The 27,788-nt window shown below is 40.8% G+C and overlaps 1 long non-coding RNA gene across 1 annotated transcript; it reads right to left on the reverse strand.

Moving 5' to 3' along the window:
- Positions 1 to 1,017: 1,017 nt before the first annotated feature.
- On the reverse strand, positions 1,018 to 27,118 carry LOC138410860 (uncharacterized). Its single transcript, XR_011243493.1, has 2 exons — positions 26,692 to 27,118; positions 1,018 to 1,102 (listed from the first exon to the last, which is right to left on the reverse strand). It is a non-coding gene; the product is annotated as an uncharacterized lncRNA (long non-coding RNA).
- Positions 27,119 to 27,788: the final 670 nt, after the last annotated feature.

Below are 27,788 nucleotides of genomic sequence, written 5' to 3' on the forward strand. Positions count from 1 at the left end.
GCTGTTTTTGCAGTATTCTGGTTTGCGCTCCTCTCTCTCTCATGAGGTTCCCTTCACCAAGTCTTCCTCCGTCTGAAGGTCTCTCCTTTCCCCCTTTTACTGTGTGTTTCCTGCCTGTTTCTCTGTGTGTGTCGAGTTTAAAGCAGCCTTGTGTTGCCGTTCCTCTCCACGCTCTCTTCAAACGCAGAGTTTTTAAAAGTCGGGATAAAAACTTTCAGCTCCTTGAGGTGAATGATGAAATCTTAATGAAAAAAGGGCTTCGTGACGCTCATTCAATGGAAGAACAGCCGTTCCCACTATCATCTCCTTGCATTTGAGGGGATCTGCACCAATCAGAAAACATCCAACAACTAAGTCCTTTCACTGTTCAGATCCGTCCCCATTGAGACGTAAAAAGAACTTCTGGAGGAGCAATCAAAGCATCACAAAGCGGATTGATCCACGTCCTTCTGATGGAAAGATTTTTGCGGAAATGGTTAATCTGGGGTAGAGGCTGCGGGGAAAGTGGTGGATGGAGTGATGTGCAGAGGGTGTGGTGGGGAAAAACAGACAAAACCAATCAGCCCCAAATCTCATCTTCTCTCCAGCTGGCTTTGAGAGGACGAGGGTGGGGGGGGTGGGCAGCATCTGTCCTGCTGCCCAGTGTGTGTGTGGGTGTGTGTTTTGATGTAATGTATGAAGGTAAGGGTTGCTCACCGTCTGCCAGTTGCACTAATCTAATTGTGTTCTACAGCTGTGCTAGTGTGTGTGTGTGTGTGTGTGAACAACCTATTGGCTGGCAGCACAGGTTTCTGGTGAGCTGGAGGTGACTGCTGCTAATCTGCTGAACTGTAATCCTACGACAGAACCCCTGCAGTGCCCACTTTCTGCCAGCTGCCTGCCATTCATCTCATGCCCTACAAACACCTGCTTAACTCACCTGCACTCTCTTTTTCTACTTGGATAACTTCTTAATGTGTTTCTCCAGCCCCTGAAGCACAAACCGCTGCTCCCATTAAAGCTATGAAATGTATTATATCCTTATCAAATGTCCACGTGTGTCTTTTTGTGTCCGTCAGGGATTTCCTCTTCTCTCCGTCTGGCTTCCGGTTCTGTAGAAAACCTGTAGACAAAGAGAGATATGAGAATTATTTACTGAATTCAGCCTCATAGACCAGTTAAACGAGTTTAATATGCTTCTCTATTTCCATGTTGAACCTGTTTTCACTTCCCTCAGTCTAACCCAGTTCACCAACAGGTTTAATTTCTGGCGGCAAATTATAAAATTTTCAAAAATGCACATTAGGTATAGTCAAATTGTATTCATTAAATTTCTTGAGAAAAACTTTTTTACTACATTTCTTCCATATTTTTCTTGACTTGTCTGCTGCTGTAACAAGAACATTTCCCCAGTGTGGGACCTATAAAGTTTTATCTTCTCTCATTGGATGAACTCATACAGTGAAATTTTGTTATCAAACGTCTAGAGAGAGATTTTATGAGAATTTATCAGTTGCTTTCAATTCCTTTTTGTTCGCAGTCACATCACTGACTGAATGTAATGAAACACACACACAGGAGATGATAGTTTGAGGACTTTACCACTTTATGATAATAATTTATAATTGCCTGGTTTTGTTGCTGTTTTGTTGCTCTCATGCTCAGTGGGTTGTAGGAGCCAGGTATCTTCAGATAACCACACTGACAGACACATAACTTTGACAGTAGATCAATCAATAAAAAATATTACCTAAATTGCTACAGGGCCAAGTGCAATATGCATATTTCAGGAGCTGCAATAGTTTTTGATGCAACATCTGTCACAAAAAGACTTGAAGCTATAGAGAGGCACCATCCTAAAAGCCTCATTTGCAAAAATGCGAGGTGCAACGGGTGAACTGCCTGAATCATCTAGTGAACAAGAGAGATGTTGGATGGTGCAGGAAACCCTCGTCTTTATTGTCCTTTTTACATTTGATTCAATCACAGTTCTCGTTTTCAGGGATTGCTCATTTCTTTTATTTTTAGTCTTGTGGGTTCATCATGAAAGAAAATAGGTTGGCAACAAATACATTTTGTCCTAGTTTTCATTGACACGATTAACCCTTTTCACCACAAACCTTCTCTGGTCCTGTTTTTATTTGTCTGCAGCAACCTGTTTCGTTTTGCTCTTCCACCTGCATCAGTTCTTTTTACACATTTCCCATCCTCGTGCTCAGTTTGTCTTTCAGACTGTCCATTACGAGGAACAGGGCTGGCACGGAACAAACTTCTGCTCTGCCCTGTTGTGTGTCTTTTGATTAAATTTTAAAATGTCACTATCCTGAATTGGAAATGCTGAAGCAGACTAACAGGATACAGATTGAGCGAGTCGGGCAGCATACTAAAAAGAGAAAGGAACAGACCTCTCTTGCAAACTCCTCTCAGATCTGTTGTTTCTATTTTCTCTGTAACAGCTGATCATCATCTTATTGAGACATTTACAAAGCCCACTACAGAATGCTGTCAAGTTTAATTTCTGTGTAATTTAATGAGGCTGTATAAAAATCTTCCTGCTTATACACCAGGCAGTTCTGTCATGTTTTTTACATGCATGGATACAAAGTACTGGGAAGGTTTCTGCTGCTATTGGTTGGAGGAAAAAGAATTCTGGAACTACGAGAGAATTTGGAAGTAGATGTTTACACTTTTTTCTTACATTTAATAGACTAAGAAATTAGTTAGTTCAATAAAAAACACCAAAATTGTTGATACTGAAATAGTATTAAATGCGGCCCTACCACTGTTTCACCGTCCTCCCCCTATCTTCATTTTAACAATGCAAAATCTGCCACAAAAAAGGTCCATGAACACACCATCATTTAGTTTTATTCAGGAAAGTCTTCTTGTTTTTTTTTCTCACGACTAAGAGGATGAAATATTAATTACATTGTGCAGAAAGCCTGCCTCTGTTTCTTGCTGTGAACCTTCCGACCCGTCCAGAAATGACTGATTCCATTTCTCTATTTCTGATAAATTGCCATGGCAGCCAGCAAGTGATGCGGGGTTGTTACGGCAACACAAACCACATAGTCCCCAACCTTGACCTATCTAGTCAATGCTCGAGAACTGGGACAGACTACGTGTCTTTCTTTTAATGTTCTGTTTCTATATTTGCTGCTTATATGAAAACTTCCATGACAACACACGGCTCCCACACATTTACAGCTCCAAACGCAGCCCTACCCTTCCTGGTGGTTTCTCACAACTTAACCGATGTCAGTGGATGTTAGTGGAAGTGCAGTGACAACGCCCTGATGCTCACACATACACACAGAAGTGCACACAGACCCCGACTACTGCATTCAGAGCCCGATAATCTGCTGCAAATGTACAATGTGAACTTAAGCTGGTTGTTTTTTTACACCAGTTACTTAAAATAGATGATGCATAATGGCTTGTTAACATTCCTTCCATCTGTTATCAAAGCCAAAGCATACAATTAATTTCACCGCTGCCCTGTTGGTTAAATAAGAAATCCTCCCAAAGCAACTGAGAGCATTCTTTATTGTTTTCATTCTTCATTATTGCCGTTAATGGAATCGACTGTTAGTACTTTCCACTGTATTTCCGTCATTAGTCCATAATGTCTCTCACAGCCGTCAATGAGATCTTCTGTTAAATGATCCATCTCAAGAGGTTTTCACTTAACAAAAGCTCATTTATGTGCAGCGATCGATTCAAAGCAAAAGAACACATTTAATCAATAATAAAAAAATAGTATGAATATCATTTGTCATCATCGTAGATATATTTAATCAATGGCAGGCTCAAACCTACAGCCTGCATCTGGTGAGTCAGCTGATCAGAGACGTTACTATTCAGGGGTTAATATGTGATATGCTTGACTTCTGCATTTTATATTCTATCCATTTTCTGAAGCTGCTCTTTCTTCTGAAGGGTAACATTCTCCTAGCATTAAATTCATTCCAACTTTGACAGGAGCATACGACTTTAAACTGCCAGTCACCATCCTTACACCTTCCCCTCCTTCGCTCTCTGCTTTAGGCTCACCTATTGCTGCATTTTCTGAAAGTGTGTTGCCATCATATTTTTACAGCTAGCAATTATCACCCACAAGCCCTCCTGACAGCCTCCCTGTAACAATGGCACTTAACAGGTGCTGGCAAATTTCAGTCTTTTCACTCACTCTGCCTCCTCTGGTCTGTGACGCCCTCAGTTTAACTAGTCTCCTCTCGTAGTCTGTGGGTGGGGGTGTCTGACGACTGAGGAAAACAATGACCGAGTCAAGTGCAGTTCTATTCCCATGTCAGGTGATGTCAGCGACCCACTGGTCCAAACCCCAGACCACATGTGTACATTTGTGGAGGACAGTCATCGCAGCAGGTTTGTACCACATTACTGATGTTAACAGGGTTCTGTTGACTGTAAACAAGTATAAATATAGTTTCTGAGAAGTATGCATCATCCACCAACTGTGAGATGTAAAGTGTTCTCCTACATACATTTGAATGAGGAGGGGGCTCTGGCCGATAGCAGGACCAAATTAGATCTAAATATCAAATATCATTATTACCCAATCCACTCATCTCTTACTCGGACTTAGCTGAACTCCCGGATATTTAAAGATGCATGCCTTTAGATATGTGGTGCATGAGGATGTCAGAGGACATCAGCGAGTATATGTCGAGCCACGCAGCAGCCGACTGATGTGAACTGATGATTCTTAGGGACTTGAACTGTGAGAGTGTGAGCAATAGTGTATCTACGGTTCCGTCAGTCAGCCCTGTGGTGGGAAACATAGTTTTATCTGTGTATAAACAGGTTAAGAACATGAAGTACTACCACTTCTATGATACTATGTAGCACTGACCTGACATTCACTAAGTGACTGGATCTCATCCGGAGCTGCTCCGTGGCCAGCGAGGCTATTAGATGCTTCAGCCTCTAGATTTGCGTGCATACACGCTCTAATGCATTAGTGCTACTTTGCTTCCAGGTTTAATTACAACCCTTTAATTACTTTTATCACTCGCTTTAACTGCTGCCGTCACAGAGCACGTTGTTGCCAACCTGCCTGGAAGAGTCGAATCTCGTCAGTCCTATCGTTTCCCTCCCGTTCCTTGTTTTTCTTCCTCTCATCATCATCATCATTTAAAACATCAGCCAAGTCCTGCTCAGGAAACATCTGTTAATAACAGCTGTTAGCGTAGCACTGACCATTTTCAATTACTTTCCCAATCAACCTGCCGTAAGCTTTTCTTTCTCCCTCTGCTCGGCTCCTGTTTATTATTATCTATTTATGCTACCTGATTATTTCACACTCCCCACATTCACCTCGTCTGAACACTAGAGAAAGAGTTGTGTTTATAACGATGACAGATAGAAGATCGTTGCCGCCATTACAGGTGCAGTGTGACACGTCCCCCGACCTCACACCATCCCCACCTTGTTCCCTGTCTGCTGTCATTAACAGCTGAGGCATTTATCAGAAGCAGTTCATCATTTTAAAAGTTCAAGCAGCTTCTAGTAGTTTTCAATCACTTCTCTTCTCGCTTCACTTCTTTGAATTTATATTCTCTCTGTGTAATTTGTCACTGGTTTTTTCACCCCAGCTATTTTGGCAGTTACAGGTGCCTAATGTACCCCCCCACCTCTCTCTCTCTCTCGCTCCCTCACCCTCCTCTTTGTATCGCGGCTGTGTATGCGTGGCTTTTGGCAACCGCAATGCTTCACTGCGATTTCATACAAGAGAGGCCACGATCTCCATCAGCATAAATTATAGATGCAGGTTTCAATGGACCATCTTTGTCTCATGTGATCTATCGTTCATATATTTATTGTTATGCCGTCCTCTCTCCTTCACCCCATCTGCACTTATGCAAACCACCTTCTCTCTTTAAGTTGCACTATTATCTAAAAGGCTTGTCTTGTTGGTCAGTTTGCACTTCACCTGACCCCTCTCTCCCCGTCCTTCATTATCGGAGAGTGTTCGGCAGATAACACAGCAGCAGCCGCCCATATCTTTTACGATTACAGCGCACACAGATGCTCTGCAATGAGTGGAATTAAACTGCGATAGATGAAGCTGTTATCTGGACTTTAGTCTGTAATTTATTCGCAGAATTTATAGCAAACAACAAAAATAGGCAAATTCTCAGGGACTAATACATGGATCTTGACATTTTTTAGGAATAATCAGGCACACTATGGGGACTGGTAGATATGAGTGTGGCCAATTTGGTGTGGTTGTAGTGGATTCAAACGTGGGGACTGTTGGGCCCGAGAGTAGGTATCCCTCCCTACTTATTATCATTCCTACTTTGTTGAAGTCTCTTTCCTGGATATATTAAGGTATATGCCTTTAGACATGAGGTGCATGAAGATGTTACACAGCAAATACCGTCAGCAAAATACTTTTAAGTATTTGCTGAGCCATACAACAGCCAAAAAAGCTGCAGGCAACAAAATGTGTGGAAATGAAACGGTGTGAAAAGAGTGTGATTCCACACAAGCTGATGACTGAAGGTGTTTAGGAAAGATTTTAAATGGAGGCTGAACAGCTAATGAGCTCTGACCACAGCGATGGGGATCTTATCTTCGTGCTTCGATGTATTTGAGATAAACGTCCTTTAATTTGATGGCACTCGCCATCTTGAAACACAAAGACAAAGCCGTGACTCAGCGAACCCAGGAGAGGGAGAAAGTGAAGACATGAAATGAAATATATAGCAAGATGAGAAAATAATCCCAGACACAAAGAGCAGTCAGTATGAAAAGGGGGAAAAAAAAGATAATGGGTTATTCATCATCAAATTTTATAAACTGCAAGCAGAAAGCCTCATTCTGCAACTGGGCTGTAGTCATGGAAACACCCTATCTGTATCCTATGGAAGGACATTATTCTTTCATTGCAGCCTTCAGTTAATTGTGTCGTGCAGCCACTCTGATTACACAAAATTAATATAAAAATCTAGTCGTTAAAATTTAATCAGCTGTCCTCATGAAGTGTTTGGTCGATGCAGTGTTTTGATTCAGGAGCGATAATTTATCTTCCTCTGTGTTTTTAGTTGCGACGGATGAAATTACTGAAGAAATTACCAATGATTTTCTGAGGACTGACACCTGTTGCAAGGAAACCGATGACGTGGCCATAAAAAATACATCATATCTCCTGAAATCCTCTTGTTACACATTGTGAAGGTGAATTTGAAGAACAAAAAGACAGAAAGAAAAAAAAAAAAGAAAAAGCTGTTTTCAAGATTTGTGTCTAAATACCCACAACAGAGAAGGTCTTACAGCTTTTACATTTAGTGTGAAATTACAGCTTGTCTGAAATCTCTCTAACAAACTGATCCATTTAAATCCAAAGTGCTGTCACATAAATTGCAGCTGACAAAAGAAGCCGGTGTACGTCAAATGGTTTTCTTGTCGTCTTTGGCAGCAGCGTTTTTGAATAATTCTAAACTCTGAAAGGTCCCGGCTCCGTCCTGTCAGCACGACTATAATTAGAAGAGGCTGGGTCCTATGGCGAGAGACCACTTCTCATCTGCAAGTGTACACAGTGCTGCTGGATGGAGGATTCTTTGAATGATCTAAATCTCACTCATCCAGTGCAACTGATCTGCTGATAACTGAACCTTCAAGGACCCTTCAATGTTCAGTTGTTGCAGAACCCGTCATTGTACTGTTCAGCATCTAAGTCATATTTTCCGCACTGAGCTGCATCATATCCACAGTTGCCTTTAATATTCTGCCCGTGGTTTGTAAATAGTAAATTCAATAATGAGTAAATCCAGACGCTTCCAGGAACAACTGTCACCCTGTTTGGTTTCATGGGCGTCGGTTTCTCTTTGTGCAGCGAAGATGTCCAGGAGCTGGATTAGTCTTCCAGTTATCTCCTCCCTCTGCTGCTCTCACTCTTCTGTCTGTCCTCCTCCATGCTCCCTTTGTTGCTTTTATTTTACCCTCGCTGCCAGTTCACTAGTCTGTGTGATTTATCTCTTCTCCTCCCTTCCCCCACCTTCCTTTTCCATCCATGTAGAAAAGGGCTATTCTGTACATCTCCTTCTGCAGTAGGATGGACAAAAAATTAGGGACGCCTGCTTATCTAATGTGGTCCATCCACCTGTTAACTATGACCCGCACTGTATAAACCTCAATCTGGCAATGCTAACTTTTTATATTGTAGTAATACCATTTCATAATAATCAGATTTACACCATATGATGAACTGAATATGATTCTGTAATCGTGTTGTGTGTAAGGGTGAATGCATTACTACACCACATGTCATTTTCTGAATTTCTACCATATGGTCATTATTTATTTTTGAATCTATACTTTTTTCTGACTTATTTCTGACATTTATCATATGGCATCATTTAATGGGGGGAAAGTTTCTGATCAATATAAGTCTCAGATTGTTTCTCTATTATGTCTGGAGATATTTGGACAATCCAAAAGTCAATCATCTAGAAATAAATTCCCCAAAAAAATATTCTCATAGAGTTTCGAAAAAATCTGTTCACACTCTCAGGAGTGAAAACAATACCACGGCACACGTAACGTAATTTACATATTTATGACAATGTCGCCAACAACCAACCGTTTAATGAACTTAATTACGATGTGTCAGGCAGGACCTGATGAACAAACTTTAGGGGAATTTTTATATTATCCTAAAAGTTTTGCGTCAAACTATGCATTTGTAATAAGGACACTCAGGTTATAAGAGGCTAATAAGGTAGGTGGAAACTTTTTTTGCATTGGAGATGAAAGCACTGACACGAGTTTCCCCCGGAGGTCTCAGAAACTGACAAAGAGTCAAAGATAATCACACCAGATGGGAATTTGCATACTGAGGAACAACTAAGAAACTTTACAGGAACAACATGTTCCCAGCATAAATAGATATTCAAAAGTGGTGAGGACATGCAGTAACAACTGTAACACCTTGAACAGGGGTCAAGGGGAAATTCACGATTGTACATTAGGTGAAATTTAGTTCTCTGAGATTAAAGTCAACGGCTAAAATAGTAACTTAGCATCACAAGCAGGGCAGTTCACACCCACAGGCAGGGAAGTGGTGCAGTGTCTGGACATTACTGAGGAAAACAGTGAATCCCTTTAAAGAAACATATAAATATAAATTTAGCTCTTCTAACATGAAATCCTTATCTTACGTCAAATGATGTCAGGTCCAAGACACAGCCGGGACTACAAAACTCATTTGTAGATTAAAATAATCCAATATTACGAGTGACATATTTAAATAGGAAAGTCCAAGAGAAAATCCCCCTTGGAAAATCATTTGAGATGAAAAGCTATTTTGAATAGACTGCAACCCATTTCTTCCTGCCCGGAGTATTTTTTTCTCTGGTGAGTGTGAAAGAAGAATCTTGTTATTTTCAGTCAGTCTAGACTTTAATCAGCGGTTGAGCAGAGGGAAGGGTGGCTGACAGAGCGCCGGTTGTGAGAACGGCTTTCCACATGATATAGAGCAGCAGCTAGAGGAGGTTCAGCAGCATGGCTCCACCCTGTGAATATAAATACTGTCTCATTCAACAGTCAATGTACGTTGTGGGAAAAACATATATACTTCATCAGTCCATGATCTATACTACTAATCCTTTAAATCTAATTCTTAATCCTTTAGAGGGCTGGAGTCAGTCCCAGCTGACATTGTGCGAGAGGCGCATCACAGGGCCAAAATGCAGTGACACAACAATTCACACACACATACAGTCAACTTAGAGTCTCCAATTAACCTAACCCCAATCAACTAGGACTGTAAGAGGGAGCCATGGCAGAGGTCTGTTTCTTTCATAACCTTTTATATGTGTGTTTGCTTTGCATCTTAAGAGAAGATCACACTATAATTAAAGATTTATCGTTCCACTCATACGTTGTTTGGTGTACATAGAAAATGCTCATATTTAAACCTTTCTCTATCTGAAAGCTTTTGGAAATGTTCTATTGCCGTCCATTTATATTCTCAACTGTCTCGACTGTCAGTTTGATCAATACTGTTTTTTTTTTTATCAGCAGTTATTTTGCTAACGTTTGTCAAACACCGAAGAAAGCGCTCCGCTCTCGACTTCGCAACACACGTCATGTTAACTTTATTTGACCAAAAACTAAAATATCAAAGCAGCAGGCAAGACTTCAACGAGCAGTCGGCTGTTTCACCTGCAGCTGCTGCAAATGGGAGGCTCTGATGTGAGGGGGGAGGCCCTGAGAGCAGAGATAGGAAAAGTACGGAACAGAGATAGACAGCGAGAGAGAGAGACGAGAGAGAAGAGAAACTGTCCAATAGCTCCCCGGTGGCCAATTAAAAACATCAGACATCTTTCTGTTGGAAGAATTCAAATGAGTAATGCTTGACTGTTAGCGTGCATCATGAATCTCTAATAATGTGTGAGGGTGTTTGTGTGTCATGGAAGCACGTTTTATCTGTAATTCTGCCAGAGTGAGACAGACAGGGAGACAGAAGGAGAAGAGCCACTGAGAATAAATGTGTGATCTAACTATTGAAGAGACTAACGGCACTGACTAACTCTTACTGCTCTACGTGCTGCTCAGAGAGGTCACAAAGTTTTTATTGTGGTGAAATGTTTCTGAATCAAACCATGAACTGTTCTGAGCCTCTTTGCTGCATAGGACGACAATGTGAGAGTGTTTTCTCAATTACTGTTCAGATTCATTTGGTTTGATCACATTTGCTCGTTCACTTTTTTAACTACGTCCATTTAAAACTGTCATTGTCATATATCACGATTGGCAGCCAGAAGCATCTGTCATCCATCCTCTTTATTCCGTCAATTAAAGTTTTTCGCATTAGGAAGTTTGTCATCGCATCGTTATATTGTTGTTGTTTTCCCATTAGAAAAATAATGATAAACCAACCCTCTGAGCATCAATAGAAGAGGAAAGATCAAAAGAACTAATGTTAGAGATCAAAGTAAGCGCTCTGCAGATATTTAGCTAACACTTGTCTTGTCCTGTAAAAACGTCTGGTGTGATCTGTAACAAATTGAATTCTTCCACATCATGACATCCACAAACTAAACCATCAAATTAATGTACTTAAAACATTGTTTGAGCCATGAAATACGTTGTTCGGAAATTAGCTGCTGGCTGCCTGAAGCAAGTTCATGCCGACACACACACCCTCCCATTAAAAGACTGAAAAACATAAGCTATTAACGAGCAGAGCTTTAATTCTGGCCACAATGATACCTCATGCTGACTGGGAGATGTTTCGTCTGAGGCTACGTCTCATTTACCGAACATAATTCCCCCTTTGATGCCAGAACATTGCTGTATTAGAGGAGTTATCATCACAGGACAGCACATTAGAATAGAAACACAATTATTCATAATATGTTCACGCTTTGCTTCAGGCCTGATCTATTTGTCTCTACTCTTTCCACCACCACCGCATCACACTGCACCACTGCACTTTCATTAGTGTGATGCGATCCTGACAAACTCTGCGCTCTTCTCTGTGAACAGACGCCAAGATGTGGTGGTTTGTGGCCATTTACAGCGACATAGATGTTCTGTATTCCACACATTCCCCTGACATCTGTAACTTTTATTTATTTAAATAGGTTTAGTTACAAAGTCTCTGATTAAACATAATATAATGCTAAAGCGCTACAAAGTGGAGCATTGCTTTGTGATGGTGATTTGTTGCATCACAACTCATTAAACATAACAACACATATCAAACAATAAATGAACCTAACGAGAACCAAACCAGCCACTAATGGCTTTTTTTGTGTTTTAGCAGTTCATCGGTTTTTATTACACAGGCAATATTACACAGTTGATTTGAACTATGATTAAAACTAGAAATCAGAAAACTCTGCTGCTGCACCCCGGATGCATGAAGTCTTAAATATTCAGTATGAGCTACAATGTTCTAAACACTGAATTTTATCGTGAGTGAATTATGAAATTATTTACAATTATAAGAGAGTAATAAATAAAAGACCTGATGAGCACAATGTGTCCTGTGTAGCAAAAATGATCAGTTTTGTAAAATGCACTGGCGACAAGTGGAGTACAGAACCTCTCGTATGTCAGCTGGGATTGACTCCAGCTCCCCCCCTGATAACCTAAAAAGAGTTATAGAACCAAATAAAATCATACTGTATTTGTTTGCATAAATGTTCATGTAAAGTTTATGTGTTTTCAATGTATGTCCCATAGATTAGCATTAGGCTAAAACTGTTCCATGCTGTGACCTTCACCTTTGACTTTCCAATTTAAATCCAAATTGGATTAAAGCGGTCGGAGTTAACTCTGTGACGGACAGCCAGACGCTGGTGATTACAATAAACCCTCCCGCCAGTGTAATGATAGTGAGAAAGGAGTTTAAAGCAACAGAACTAATGAGGCATCTCTACACAGGGAAAGAAAAAGAGGAGGTAGGTAAGTCTGCACACCTCCTCCTCATCTCTCGTATGTAGATGCAGTTTAGGAACATGAAAGAATTTCCATAAAACCACTTCTTATAATTCCTCGATTTATCATTTGACATATGACACATGGTGCTTGTGTAGAATAATCAAAGCGTAGTAGCACTGGGAGGATTAGCAGGTGTAAACAGGTTTAACCATTCCTTTATATTCCATAACCGTCTTGTTTATATAGCAATTTTGCCTGAACCCATTTCCTGCTGATTAGCTGGTGAACGGCTTTTAAAAAGATGTCAGCTAAAAACCGGATGGTGTCATAGCAGGACTGTGTAGGACTGTTGTGTCAACAGCAGTAAAAAATGTAATCAGACAGTTGACAAGCGTTTGCTTTGAAGCAATGCTCACTTCAAACGATGAGGGGGAGAGGCAGAGTCAAACCGCTGAAAGATAACAGGGAACCTCAAATCTAACAAAATGCAGTAAAACACTGGATGTCAGCACGAAATGAGGCAAACGTTCGTTTCAACAAGAGGAACATTACAAAAGAACACAGTACGAGTACTTTTACCTCATTAATATGTAAATATATACATCATCACACCACAATCTATTCAAATCATCTGCGCCGTACGTACTTGAGGTGCAAGTATGAATGTTCTTGAGTCATCGTTTCCTCATAATTATGCCAAGTAGCTCATAAATAAGCGAACATTTTACGTGTTGTGTCTTTAATATGTGGCCTTAATTTTATCTCAGCAGCTTGAAGTGCATAGGATTTACCGGGAAATTAGTGTCCCCTCATATATATGCAAATGTATGCAGAGAGAGTTTTACCTTCTAATCTAATACCTCATATGGAGTACCTGTTGTATAAGTACTTTGTATGACTCTTGAGTTACAGGCACCCGCGTGATGTCGTAATGTCTCCTATATGCACTGTGGCGAGGAGATATACAAATGGTCACAGATGAGTATATTTCAAATCCTGCATTGTTTACATCTGTGTATGCTGACTAATACTCGTCTCCTGCCTGTGCTGGCACATTAGACACCAACTGTAAAAAAAAGTAGATTAGTTGGAACTATAGTGGCAGGAATAAAAATCATCTACACACGACTGCTGCTGGTGAGCGAAACCCCACAGGAGGCTATAAACGAAAAAGAAGTGCACATGACTAGAAATTCTATTACTTCATATCCTTTCTTGTTATAACATGGTCTATTTTAATCAGTCATCATCCTGCATTTGCTCTGATTCATTTTTATCCTTGCTCCACGGAGACAAGTCCTTCTACTCTCTGGTTTTTAAAAAAAAAGGGACATGGCTTTCTCTTTTTAGTTGTTCCCTCAACTTACTTTTTCTGGGATTCATGAGACATTACAGTCTGTATCTGAATCAGATACCATCGCATTTGTCCAATCACTGGAAAAAATGGGTGCACTTAAGGAGCACTTACAATATTTCTTCCTGGACAGCTGCATAGAGGCACCAGTGGAGACGCCTATCACCAAAAACAATCACCTCTTCCACCCGCTTTCATCTCCCGGCTCAATATTTCTTCCCTTTTCCTCCATCCACCCTTTATCATTGTTCTTTGACCTGTTTCTGTCTTCTCCTAATCTCTCGCTTTTTATTGTCTTTCATTGAGCCGCCCCATGTCGAGGCAGTTTGTAAAAATCTTTATAAAACAAGGATTTTCACATGACTTGTGTTTAAATTGGACTCAGCCATGCGTCACGAGTTTAAGACAGGTTATTTTTGTAACTTATGCTTCTTTGGGAAACATAAATTGACAGTATGAATCATCAGAACTTCCTCTTTCCTTTCCTCCCTTTCTTCCCTCCAGTTGGATCCATGCACTAGTCTCTTTCTTCTGATCTCATTTATTCCTCACAGCGCCGCTCACATTCGTGCCTGACTATCACTCTCTCACACATGCGTCTCACGCCAACACTCACAGATACACTGACACTCATCATACCTGCCACACTGCCTTACATTTAAGCCTCGGTTACACCCTGTATCTCGGCACCTCCACCTCTTTTCTCACCTAATTTTTTTCATTGAGCCTCTTATCACTCACACTCATGCTGTCACAAACACATTCTTTCACACTCGCTCCCTGCTCACTTTTTAATCTTCGCTCCATGCTGTTTTTCTCTCTGCGTTAAGGTGCAACATGACCTACATGCACCTTTCAACTATAATTTTCATTTCTGTTGCTTTAAAATTAACCAGTACAAAGCTTTCATCCAGTCAAAGGACTGGTTCTGCCACGCTGGCAGAAACTACATTTCACTGTGAGTGTGAATGTCTGAGGTGCTACAATGTGCCTGTTAAGTAAGTGCTGACCATCCCTGATGTCCCGAAAGAAATGACTTACATTCATACGAACTGTTCCGTACACATGCTGTGTTGTAAACGTGTACGTTAATGTTAGCAGTAACATTCTGAAAACCATCTGAAATTTAAAGTTGCAGAAAACGCTGTCACTTTTTATCCCAGGAACCTTTTCAAGGAACTAAATGGTGACCGCACACTATATGGTTTGGCCGCCATAGTTTGGGTAGTTCATGGTAAACACTGTCCATAAATTGAGCAACGCAACAAGAACAGTAAACATGGAGGACATTAAAATCGCGCTGCTGTCGATCAGCAAGGGACAAGCACTAGACACATGTTTGGGGCTAAACGGTTTTTGTAAAATACTACCTCCCTTTTTGGGGAAAAGATTTACCTGGAACTTAATTTGGACCCTGGTTCCTTTTAACGTTCTTAGATTCAAAAGAAAGTTCCTGCATTGGAAAAGCATCTTTATTAAAACTGTTGACCAGCTTCTACTCTCCCTCCCCCAAGAAAAGCAACTGTCCAGTCATGGCTTAGAGACCAGCTCCATGCATCGCAGGTGCAGGACTGTATTTCTGCACAGTGACTTGTCTACATGGAGGATTGAGAGAATGAGTTTCCCTTCACCAATCTATGCACCCAAAGTTTCAGATACCAAATCATCAAGGGAGATGCAAGAAACAAGACAACCAAAGCACACAGATGGCACGTCTGCTTTTCTACAGTTCCTTCATTTTTAGCCACACAGCATGAAACAACCACTTGTCTCTTTTCCCTCTCGTCCCCCTGCAGCCCCTGCTAGTGTCTCTGGGCTTTTCCTCTGCTCCCCTCACATCCTTTTCTCTCTGTTACTCTTCGGTCCTAAAGAGAGAGACGAGAGGAATACAAAAGGGTAGACCAGGAGGAGAGTCCTTCGTCCTGAGGCCCAGTGCCAGCTGCTACTGCTGCAGAGACTATCCATCCAAACACAGGCAGGAATGAACGACACAGCTTTCATAAGGTAAATATAGACGAAACGAACGCAGACGGACAGAAGGCTCTGCCCATTTTTATAACATTAATAACTATTTAAAAACAAACTTGTCGATATAACACTTGAACATAAATTAGTGTGATAAGAAGTAGAGACGTCCCGAATTTAGCATCTTGGCTGATACTGAGTACTAATCCAATACCAGTGAATTAAAAATACATAACTTATACAATATATTTGACAGCTTGATGTGAAAACGCCTGTATGGAAATGACGACTGTTATCATTGTTTTATGGCCTGGCTCAGTTTAAACCCTGCTAACATAAAGGAGGCAGGTTTATGACCTTTACTGCAGCCGGCCGTCGCAGGTGATCAAGATTATTGGGCTTCATCTTTATGTAAAGTCTATGATATGGACAACTATGTCTACTCAACTGCTTTTGTGAGGACAGTTGCTGGTGTAAAAGACAAAATACATTGCTTTATATAATACTTCCCTGTAGAAAAATACCAAATGTTGTGTCTTTAGTTTATACAAGGACTCCTCTGTTATTCTGCAATGAGATAAACTAGAGTCAGCAACGCATCTGTCACATATATCACAGTTCTCATAAACCCCAGACACTTGTACAACTAGGTGCAATATTGTGTCTAGACAACACAGCAAATCTTCTTCAAACGACAATGAAATAGGGCGAATCGGACATTCTTCTATTTTATGAGCTATCTATCATTCGTCATTTTTTCTATCTGCCACATCATAAAAGATGGAGCTGTTAACAGAGAAGCGCTGCATCAGTTCACTGTGAGGAAAACTCATACAGAAAGAGAAAAGCTGCTTTAGGGTTAGCAGCTATAATTACCAAGAATAAGCTCCGTGAGCCGGGGGCAGTGTCAGCTACTGAGAGGACGTATTTCGACATAAGTTAAAGGAGCATAGTCAATATTTTGTGCTGTGGATACAGAGACTAAACAATGGGGGAGTTTTCAAAGGCTTGTATACAGCTGAGTTTATGAAACAACTTGAGGCAAAGTGCAGTAATATGAGCTGAGTCATCTGAGTCAATTCTGTTGTGTCTTAAGCAAAGCAAGAACACCGTCATGTCCCGGAAGGCAAAACATTTCTATTAACAACTGTGCTTGGATGCACACTTTTGAGTACAGAAAGTAACTCACATTAACTGCACAATAGGGATTTAATTCATGAAATATGTCCCAACTGCTACAATAAAATCAGATGATGAGCATCGGTTACTATAAGTGTAAGATATAATTTGCCTCACACGTTCTCTGAATAACAAACGGCTGTATCGAGTTGTTTTGGATACTTCACACGTTACACACAAATGCATTTTGTTTTTCTTCTCAGATTCTGTCAGTGTTGCCATGGCAATAAGTCAATACGCCATCCTCTCATAAATATTTGTGTAACCATAACAGTTCTGACTTCTGTTCATGCTTATTTTTTAATTTCTTTGAGAGGACAGTAGCAGTGGAGTGAGAGGAGAGTGGTTACCATTGGTAACAAGGGAAAGGTCCATTTATGTAAACGAGAGGGGGGTGTAACTTTAAAGCCCAACCCAAAAGTCAAGCCACAGCATTTTTCTTTTCCCACCTGGTGGCTGGCTGCGGTATAGGTTCTAAATCCATTTTAACAGAAAGGACTTGGACCAAACTAAAAATCAAAGAACCCATCATCAACCCTTAATCTCAAATAAGGGTTCTGTCATTTTAAAGTTGCATTTTGATGCTATAAAAACAGGACGAATGGTCACGATTGTAAACCTTGCTGGACCTTGCTAATGTTGCTCCATCCCCTGATTGGTGCTGCACAGAATCTGGCTCCAAATGCACTCGAGAGCAGTGCTCATATACAGGATATATTGGCTTTGTTTCTGGATAGTAGGGCAGTTGAAATCTCACAGCTTTCATGTCATGCATATTCAACTACTGTAAACTTCTTAAGTTCATGTCAGGTGGCGACTCAGAGCCGAGCCTGTCTGATTCAGGGGGAAGTCTGTGAACTAGGTCTCGGCCCTACACATTCCTTGAAAAAAAAGAAAGAATCTCTCCCCAGGATGCCCTTTCTTGCTCAACAGAGAGAATGAGCTGGTGTGAGGAGACAAAGGGATAAGAGACGGATAAGATGAAGCGAACAGTTGACAGACAGAAACCCTGAGTACTGGTCCTGTCCGAGTTGCCATACAACAAAGAGACAGACAGACAGAGAGAAAAGAAATATTTTTAACCTTTAGGAACAGAGCTGGCGGGAGATTCTTCACAAGTTGGATCAATAAGAAAATACTGCAGTGTCACGAGCATCTCTGGTAACATTAAGTTCATTAGTTTTGGGATCACAAGATCAGTGCGGGTACCGGTAATGTTCGCGACGGTAGAGCTGATACCGAGATAGCAATGGTTACGTCAGCTGCTCGCTATCTGGGGCTCCAGAATGGGACGTTTTCAAAGCTGATCATCAGTTAAGTGAAAGAGTTATGTTGACAGTCTAAACATGTGCTCCCGGGTGAGGACAGACCATTTAAGCAAGGTACGATAATCCAGAGAGAACAAAGCCCCCGGATGAGCAGTAATCTGATGTGATGGGTGGTTATGTCTGCCGTCCTGCCACCCATGTGGAACAAAGAGGAGGCCGTAACATGGGCAGATTTGAGCTTGGAGACAGGTCCACCAGACTATTGGCAGAATTTCCTTCTCGTACAGCCACTGTGACACATTGCAAGGCAGCAGTCAGATATTGCTCTGTATTACACACAAAAATCAATGTTCTTTGTAGCGCACACTACTGGTACACAATGGGTAGTTGCTCTTGCTCAGGGGCTACTTGGGGGAATCTGGGACTGTCACTGGCAAGTGATTTTAACAGCTACCTGCAGACAAGCCTGATCATGCTGACAAGTGACATGTTCTACTTCCTGTGATAACACACCAGCACAATGTACAGAGATATGATCAGACAGAGACAGGAATCAGTGCGGCGTGAACAAATATAAATACTTGGCTCATATCTGTGCTTGTTTTCATTTTTACTTTCAAAGTCTCCTATTCCTGCTCTAGATTGAAATGATCTATAGATGCAGGGTTCACAGTAAATGAACTATCTTCAGTGTAGAAGCCTCCGTTTTGCTTCACATTAAAAGCTTTTGACTATAGCGGACCATGGGGCTTTTGTTGTGAAGCAGCCACAAGAAAATGCAAATGAGTGTCTCACTGAGGTTGGCGTCGACTGATACTGATCACACTCATCACGAGACAAGCTGTACTTTTGGTTTTCTTCACCAGACAACATGCTCCCACAGAATGTTGGTGAGAACCCAAACTGATATTTAGGCTTTGATTTCATGAGACAGGACACGCTGGAAGTATTTTTATGCTGTTTGGTGTTGACAGACAACTGAAGACTAACTTGATTTTAACAGTATATGCTGGTGCTTTTTCTCCACTTCATCCTTTAAAACCAACACAACCACTTCAGTTGACTCTGGTTTGCTTTAAAAGGACAGAGAAAAAGAGATGGAGGATCAGAGCAGACAGTCCTGAAAACTGTTTAGTACAATTCAATTACACGAAATACTGAATTGACTCAACAGTCACACCAGCATTTAAAACAGGTGCATTTGTAGGGAAATCAAGTCATTTCATTAGAAACACAATCATTGGATTTGCTCAATGGGGCAAAGTAAATCTGCACAAATCAAGTTCAACCACCACCTTTACTGAATTTATCAGTATTTTATATAATAGCTAACATACGACTACTAACTTAAGTATGTTAACTAACCAGTAGCTGATCAGCTACTGTAGCTCCCCAGCTACCCTGCTGAGACTGCTGCAACCAAGAGGATTACATGAAAAGATCAACACCACTCTCGTATTGCTCCGTTAGAAATAGGGGTACAGTCAGCAGGTGGTAAGCTTCACATAAAGAAGGGGGAAAAAATCCAGTCGGCTCTGTCCAACAGCAAGGCATCACGGCGGTGCTGGTGTTTGAGGGAATGGAAAACGGAACAGTGCAAAATGGGGGAAACCATCATCTGTGTTGCAAATTCCACTTATATTTAACCTCCATTGTTGAAGTAAAGACTTCCCCTCTGGTACATCATCAATTTGTCATCAAGGTATTGTGTGTAAAACAGTTTGAGCAGTATGAGGTCAGACTGCATGAGATCAGACTGCAGTAACTCACAGCACGATGGAAATTATTGATTTCGTTAAAACGTGACACAATGAATCCAGTCAGGCTGCACTTTAAACACAAAAGCCACCCATGCCTTTGGCTGATAATGTTAACATTCATACTTACAAAGACAATATACGTGGTCTACATGGCCCACGGAGGCCAGAACCCAAATGTCGGGTCTAGGGAGGATTTCCTATTTGCCTCACCAGCTTGTCCCGCCATTACCATTATTTCTAAATATCCATTGCGAAGGATGTGGCACATGAATCGATACAAAGCTACTGACTCTGTCTGCTCAAACAGGCCACAATACACCTGACAGACCACATCTGTCTTACACCCAGTATGTCTGTCACCAACGTTCTCCTTTCAGAAGAAGGAACATCAGCTTGACAACTCCACACTGAGCGTCTGCTTATTCTGTGAATGCTGCTTGTGAGTGTATTGTGCAATTGAGCAAACTCCCATTGTGAGTAATGCATGTGGAGAGGAGCAGACAGAGAGAGAGAGGGGAAGTATCAGTAGGATGACCGGTGTGTTAACCCAGTTTGAAATCCCTCTGGACAGGAACTGTCATTAAAAAGAAAAACACAAAAAGAAAGAAGAGGAGGGAAGAGCAGAGAAGAAAAGACGATTGGTTTGTGTGGCTCCATTAGAACTCTGTCTGTTCCCTCGGTATCAGATTAACCTAGATGAGGCTTTTCCTGATTAGTTCATTAGACAAAATGGAGAGGGCCTCTGAGTTGCGCCACTGCAGATTTCTGATGATAAGGTGAAGATCAACGGCGCCACAGTCAGAACAAGGTGCATGACCATGACTTTGATCTATGCTCGTGTTGTTCAGCTGAGTTCAAACGCTGGAAATGTAATCTGATAACTGTGCATTGATTTCATCAAGTGGGAACTGCTGCAGAGTTTTGCTGAATGTTTCAGTGATGTTTGGTTTGAAAATGTTCTAATTAATTTCAGTTCTGTTTCCACTTCAACCCCCGAAAACTTTCACAATCATTTAACCATTTCAGACGGCATTTCAATCCAATCTGCTTTAAAACAGCACATTTAAAACTACATAGAACAATTCGATTACACAAAGCACTCCACAGAATCAAGTGTTTGGAAAACTTCACACTAAAAAGCCAGGGCAGTTCAGCATTTAAAACAGATGCATTTCTTTAGGGAAATAATTTCATTGAAATCAACACAACCAGTAGATTATGGAGCCAAAGTAAATCTGTAAAAATGTTGTGCATCAAGTTGGAACTGAAATTTAACACGAGAATCTACACCAGATTAACCAGCGTCTTTATTGGATTGTTTAGTATGTGATATTATAGTTATCACACTAATCAGTCATGTGTTCAATAACCAACTACAGCTGCTGGTGAACTATCATAGCTCTCCAGCTGAGCCCGCCACCACGACAACCGGTTAAGTGGAAGAAAATGAAAGGATGGATGGACTTGCTGAGTTTTAGATGAAAAGATCAATACCAATCTCATATCTGTCCATAGAAAATGAAGGTACAGCCAGCAGGCAGTTAGCTTCAAATGAACACTGAACGCAGGAGAAGAATTAGAATATAAGATATACATTAACTGAGCATTAAAGGTGCTGATAGGCAGGTCTTTTTAAATTTAAAAACAGCAAAGTCACTGTTCACCAATAATTCTAGACTTTATGCTAAGCTAAGCTAACTGCCTCCTGGCTCCAGCTTCATACTGAACAGCTGAGGATGGTATCGATCTTTATCCTCTCGTCTGGTAAAGTATGGATTGACTCTAGATTTATTTGCTAGGTAATTCAAGAGCGCTGTTGAAGCTGTTACCAAAGCCTGTGACATGATGAATTTGCTTGAATTTACACAGTGCATTGATCTGTCGGTAAAAAATTTGGTATCTATTTAATTCGAATGGTGCTTTCTTCTGTCTGCTCCATGAGCAAAGTTCACAAAATGTCCCTGTCGGCCATCAATGGGTGCGTGCACCTCTATCAGCGCTAACAGACGCCAATGATTATTAACTAGACAAACAGAGTGGAAATAAATGGACTGACACTGACTGTGTTGTCTCGTCTGATGGTTCGAGCAGCTATGTGATTTCTATTGGAGAAATAATTAGAGACGGACATCAGGAGCGTAACACTAACAAATGTCGGACTGTATTGATTACCGGTCTTTTACATAACTGATGTGACTCTACTTTGCAAAGTACAACGTTTTTCTTTCGGTTTTACACTAAGTGGTTTTTAGCGTTTGATTCAAATACCTGTGTGAATAAAGGTGTTAAACATGTGTGAGCAAGTTAAGCAGTTTACAGTGATTGGATTGAGTGGGCGCTCCTATGTGGGTGAGAGAGAGAGAGAATAAAGTACAGTTACTGTAAGTAGTTTAAAATTATAGGATTAACTCAGTGTTTGTCCTTGTGTGTGTATGTGAGCCTATGAGAAAATAAAACACAATGTTTTTGTGCTGCTACATGTGGTTTTACAGGCTGGAGGGGGGTTTACATTAACATCCCCTCTCACCTTAACACAAGTCGTTCATGAGGGCCAGTAACTCTCATCTTCACTCAAGGCCTTTACCTCAGGGCAGTGTTCTCCAGCTCATTAAGCACTAGATGTGCAGTCTCAGACACACTTTACCCTGAAAAGGCCTCAGTGAAGAAGTTTGGAAACCAAACCAAACTACTTACCTCCAGGATTGTTGTTTCTGAACCTGCACTTGACTCAGGTATAAGTATTCTTAATCAAAAAGCCCTCGCTGCATTTGGTAGAAGTCGCATGAGCCTGATTTGATCCACCAAAGAGGTGGTTGTTTTCATTGATGATTTTTTTTTTCTCCGTCTTTCACCAGGATTACAGAAAAACTACAAAACCTAATTTCTTGAAAGGGTGGAATATGGGCCACGGTTGTTTTTTTTCAACAATTACCAGAGAATAATTGAAGGATTGTGATAAAAAGAAAACCAGGCCCATTCAGGGGACTGATACTGACAAATAAATGATTCAGGTTATCTGATCACTTTTTATATTTCTACTCTTAGGACGAGACAATCGTGTGTAGCATTCTCCAACCTTGGTGATAAGCAACAGGATAACAGTCATCCCCTGTAATGCTGTGCTGCTGCTGGTTAGATTATCAGGCTGCAGTAGTAAACCATCAGATCAAAGCTACCGCAATTACAAAAATGAGCTTCAAATATTGAACACACTGAACAGCAGCACCTGCACTTTGAGAGGGAGATGCTCTGCCATCAAATCCAAAAAAAGACATTTATTCTTAAGTGCCTGTATTATGCATTAAGTGTGTACTATGCTCCTGAAGAGACAGAAACAACACAACTAATGTGTGAATTTGTTTTCAGAAGTGTCGGGACATTAACAGTTAGTTTTGCTGTGTACGGACTCTGTGGGCCGCTGCGGTCGGCTGGTCACAGGTCTTGAGACGACGTGTCATTCTACTGAGGGGATTTACTTTTCAAATCTGTCCTCAGTATTCTCAGAATTCAGCAGCAGCAGTATAATGAGGGGTGTGTGTGTGTGTGTATATAAACGCTTGGTTTAAAGGTAAGAATCCTATTAGGAACCTCTTGGCTCAGTACTTAGTTTGTCAGCTGACACCTCACCTTCCTGTACAACACGCTAGTCCGACTCTTGACTCTCTCACTTGATCTGATTTGTAAACTGCCTGAAAGTACCTGATAATATTCTTGATCAGATTGTGGGAAAATACCGTAACAATGAATGATCTGGCAACATGGAGGTTGCATATTATGTTTAATTTTGTTTTATTTCAAATCCTTTTTTATTTAATATTCAGGTTCTTATGTCTACTCTTTACCAGGGTTCACGCCGATAGATTGTGTGATAAATTATAATATAATATACTAGTTTGGTTTTTTTGCGGTTGATTGAAAAAGAGAACACAACATGTGTGGAGTTGTTTCTGTCTCCTACATTTTTCATGTGGCACTTTCCTGGACATCCAAGGTCATGTTGCTTCTCAGTGTTTTATGGTGACATAAAAATGCAGAGAATAAATGCATGGGTGCCTTGTAACCATGTCGGTCCTATAGTACCTGCATGTGAGCTGGTCTCATGTTGTGTTAACAGCATGAAATGTAATTAAGCCTGATGATCAATCATGTGGTAGAGAACAGTATATCACAATTTAGTCCGAGCCGTCAGTCCTGACGTTTCACCTCCTTCAAACACATTCTATTATCATTTATTTTACCTTTTGAGGTTGTCAATACATCAGTTGTATTTCTCATTCATTTTATTTGTTGGTTTGTTTTTCTGCATTATGTTCAAACAGGAATTTCTCCATATTCAGTTTGTAGGCACACATGCTCATACACACCAATGTGTGTATTAAAGAAGATAATTGTAAATGGGTCTACTCGTTGCATTAGTTGTTTACATTTCAGTTTTTTTTATCTGTGTGTAGATGTTTTGCTGATTTAAACATTTATTTTCTTGTGTGTATTAACTGCAGAGAATTAATTCACTGATATCCTCCACTTAAGCACTAGCTTTAAATAACTGAACGCATTAATTGTTTTCCAGCTTTACTAATGAGACGAGAGGACGGAGGAGGAGAGAACTTAAGGGTTGATAAATTCCTCCAAGGCCAACATAAGGACAATGTTCCCACTGCGGGCAGATTAAATGGCAGATTTTGGGCTGATTAACTAGCAAATTGAAATTTAGAAACAGTCGATTTACAGTGATTAACTCTGTCAAAGTCTGCTCTCGCACTCTCAGTACAAAAAAAGGTGGCATACATTGGATTTGAACTAGCACAGCGTTATGTGTGCCCACACCAAAACAGTGTCAATACAAGCAGAACATTAGAACAGGAAGGAGGTTGGGGTCTTAAACTGGCCGTGATTACAAAGCCAGGGAAGCTTTGCTGAAGAAGCATCTAAGCCCCTTTTAAAGAAAAATCCAGACTGGGTCGGACACTCGTGGTGTGTGGCAACTCATGCATTCATCAGCGCAGGAGAAAAAAGCTCAAAAAACATACCGTTTAATGAGACACGTTTTACTACTGGATCCAAAATGTGAAATTACACACAAGAACATACAAAAGCATGTTGTTTTTTTTAGTGTTATGATGTTGATGGGTTTTTTTGTCCTTGATTTTGTGTCGGGCTGCCTGGTTATTTTTAACAGTTGCAAGATTAAACCAGGGGGCCATGTTGAAGATTATTACACTTCTTACCCCAGATTGCTAAACTAGTGTGAGAATGTCCCTGCTGACATTTAAGCCCCTGGGTTTTTCTTAAAAGATAAAGTGTTGTTGTGTTCTTTTTTAAAATGTGTCCACGTGGGATGAGATGACAGAGGAGATTTTCTGATGTCAGTCTAGTTTTATAACATGGTACAAAATGGATCAAATGTTTTCTGCTGAAGTTAAAGGCAGCGCAGGTTTACTTCACACGATGTGTTGCTGTGTTTTATTATAGGAGACGAGACGAGAGGAGAGAAAGCTGCCCTTCCATCTACTCTATCCTTCAAGTCACCCCAGCATGGTGAAGCCAAGGTACTGGGAGGGAGAAGAAAGAGAAGGGAACGCAGCAGGAAATGATATTTAAATGTCAAGCTCTACCCAAGTCGCTGCTTTAAATGTCGTGCGGGATCAAAATGTCAAAACGATATAGTAGACTGTGGCACATGCATCCTGTTCCAACTCCGTCTAAGAAATAGTTTCCTGGAGTTTTTTTTCCTGACAATTCAGGACAGAAACTGGTCAGTGACTGGAACACTCACTTCAAACTGTATTCAACTGTAACAATCAATGTAGACACTGGATTATATGCAGGTCAACTTCACAATGTAGGAAATAACTCTTTACGGTTCACTGGACGCTGTGAGTTAGTCAAAGCTTTGTCTAACGGGTAATATTGTAATACTGTGTGTTTATGTGTGTATGAATGTATATTTACGTCAGTGTTTGTCTTGTGTGTCTATATATATGACACTATACTCTACACACTACTATACTCTACACACTACTATACTCTCTCACACACACTAGTATACTCTCTCACACACACTTCTATACTCTCTCACATACACAACTATACACTCTCATACATACATGTAAAAGGAGTATAATAGTGTGTGTGTGTGAGTATAGTGGTGTATATGCAAGGTTATGATAGTGTGTGTAAGACCAAGTATGAATTATGTCCCAGGTGGCCCCTCATATATATATATAGATGTATAATGACACATATACATACATATATGTGTATTTATCGGTTGGAATTTAAAAAAAACATTTCTGGGTCAAATATTAAGATTATTCTCAGCATATTTTCTCATTTTAATCAAATATTTGAGTGACTGGAAAAGTACTCGGGGTTTTCATAGACAAATACTCAACTATTGAGTTTGTTAACACAACGTACAGGATCTGACTTCACACTTGTTCCTGTTAGTTGTGATTTTAACAAAAGCCTGTAAAGATTCAATGAGAGCTGGAGGGAGACCGGTGTTTGTGAGAGGGCTCGTGGGGAGAAGAGGACACTTTGTCAGGCAGAGGGCACAGCGAAGAGCCGATGGCCTCCGACACCAGCAGCAGACACAGGAGGAGGAGGAGGAGGAGGAGGAGGAGGAGGAGGAGGAGGAGGAGGAGGAGGAGGAGGAGGAGGAGGAGGATGCCTCTTCATCATCATCACCACCAACACAACTGTGCTGCGTGTGCACATCCACAAAACCCACACATCATGGAAGCTAAGATGTTTCTAAAAGCCTCACCTCGCTGTGGAGAAGTCTCAGACCTGATTTTAACAACCGCTCCTTCTCAGGCTCGATGCCGCCGCTGCTGCCGCCGCTGCTGCCGCTGCTTGTTCCGGGCACCGAGCGGCTTCTCCTCGCTCCTAGCATGCGCTCACGCTGCCTGAATCTAAATGTGTGTCTCTTCCTCCGCACGAAGCTAAAGAGCGGCCACAGACACAATGAAACCCCCGTTAGCGGCTACAACCGTAGCGCCGGGTCCCGGTGCGGAGAGGGGCTGGATCCGTGAGGAGGACCCCGGGCGGCGTCCGGCACCAGGAGCAGACCGAGGAGTGAGGCTGACCAGCCGGGGACAGGAGGAGCAGGAGGCGGTGGTCGAGCTATTAAGTTCCCGGGAGGCACGGTCCTCCAAGAGCCGCCAACCACCGCTGTCACCCCCCGCCTCAATACACGACTTCCTGTTGGACTCTTTCACAATTAAACTCATGTCTCAGTGTGGAGGAATTACAGGGTTATATACATATACACACAAAAACATGTTTATACATCAATGTATACTTGTACTGTGTGTTTGTGTGTGTATGAATGTGTATATACACAGGTGTGTATATATATATATATATATATATACAGTTACACAACATATACAAACCTATATATTGTGTATATGTACATGTATATATGTTTGTATTTAATAAATGTCTATATATATATGAATATATATATTCACACAACATATACATAGAAAAACATATGTAAACATTTATATGTGTACAAATATATGTATGTCTTATATGTATATATTTGCATATACTGTATATGTGTATGTATGTGCATTATAGCATAATCTATATATATAATTTGAAAATAATGTATATATACTGATTTTGTATAATGACTATACTGTATATGCTACATGTATTTCACTGTGGAAAGTGAAAAGAGAATCAATTAAACTACATATTCAAACGACCTTGTTTACTTCGTTTTATGATTTGTATAATGTTTGTGGTGCCACTCTGAAAACATCTAATTAAAGCAATTTGATAAAATCATATAAATGTGCATTTTCTAAAGGAACCTTCAGAGAAGCCTGAGACCAGCAAAGTTCTGCATTT

The sequence above is a fragment of the Paralichthys olivaceus genome, chromosome 7 (assembly GCF_024713975.1).
Source record: "Paralichthys olivaceus isolate ysfri-2021 chromosome 7, ASM2471397v2, whole genome shotgun sequence".
NCBI classification, from domain to species: domain Eukaryota; kingdom Metazoa; phylum Chordata; class Actinopteri; order Pleuronectiformes; family Paralichthyidae; genus Paralichthys; species Paralichthys olivaceus.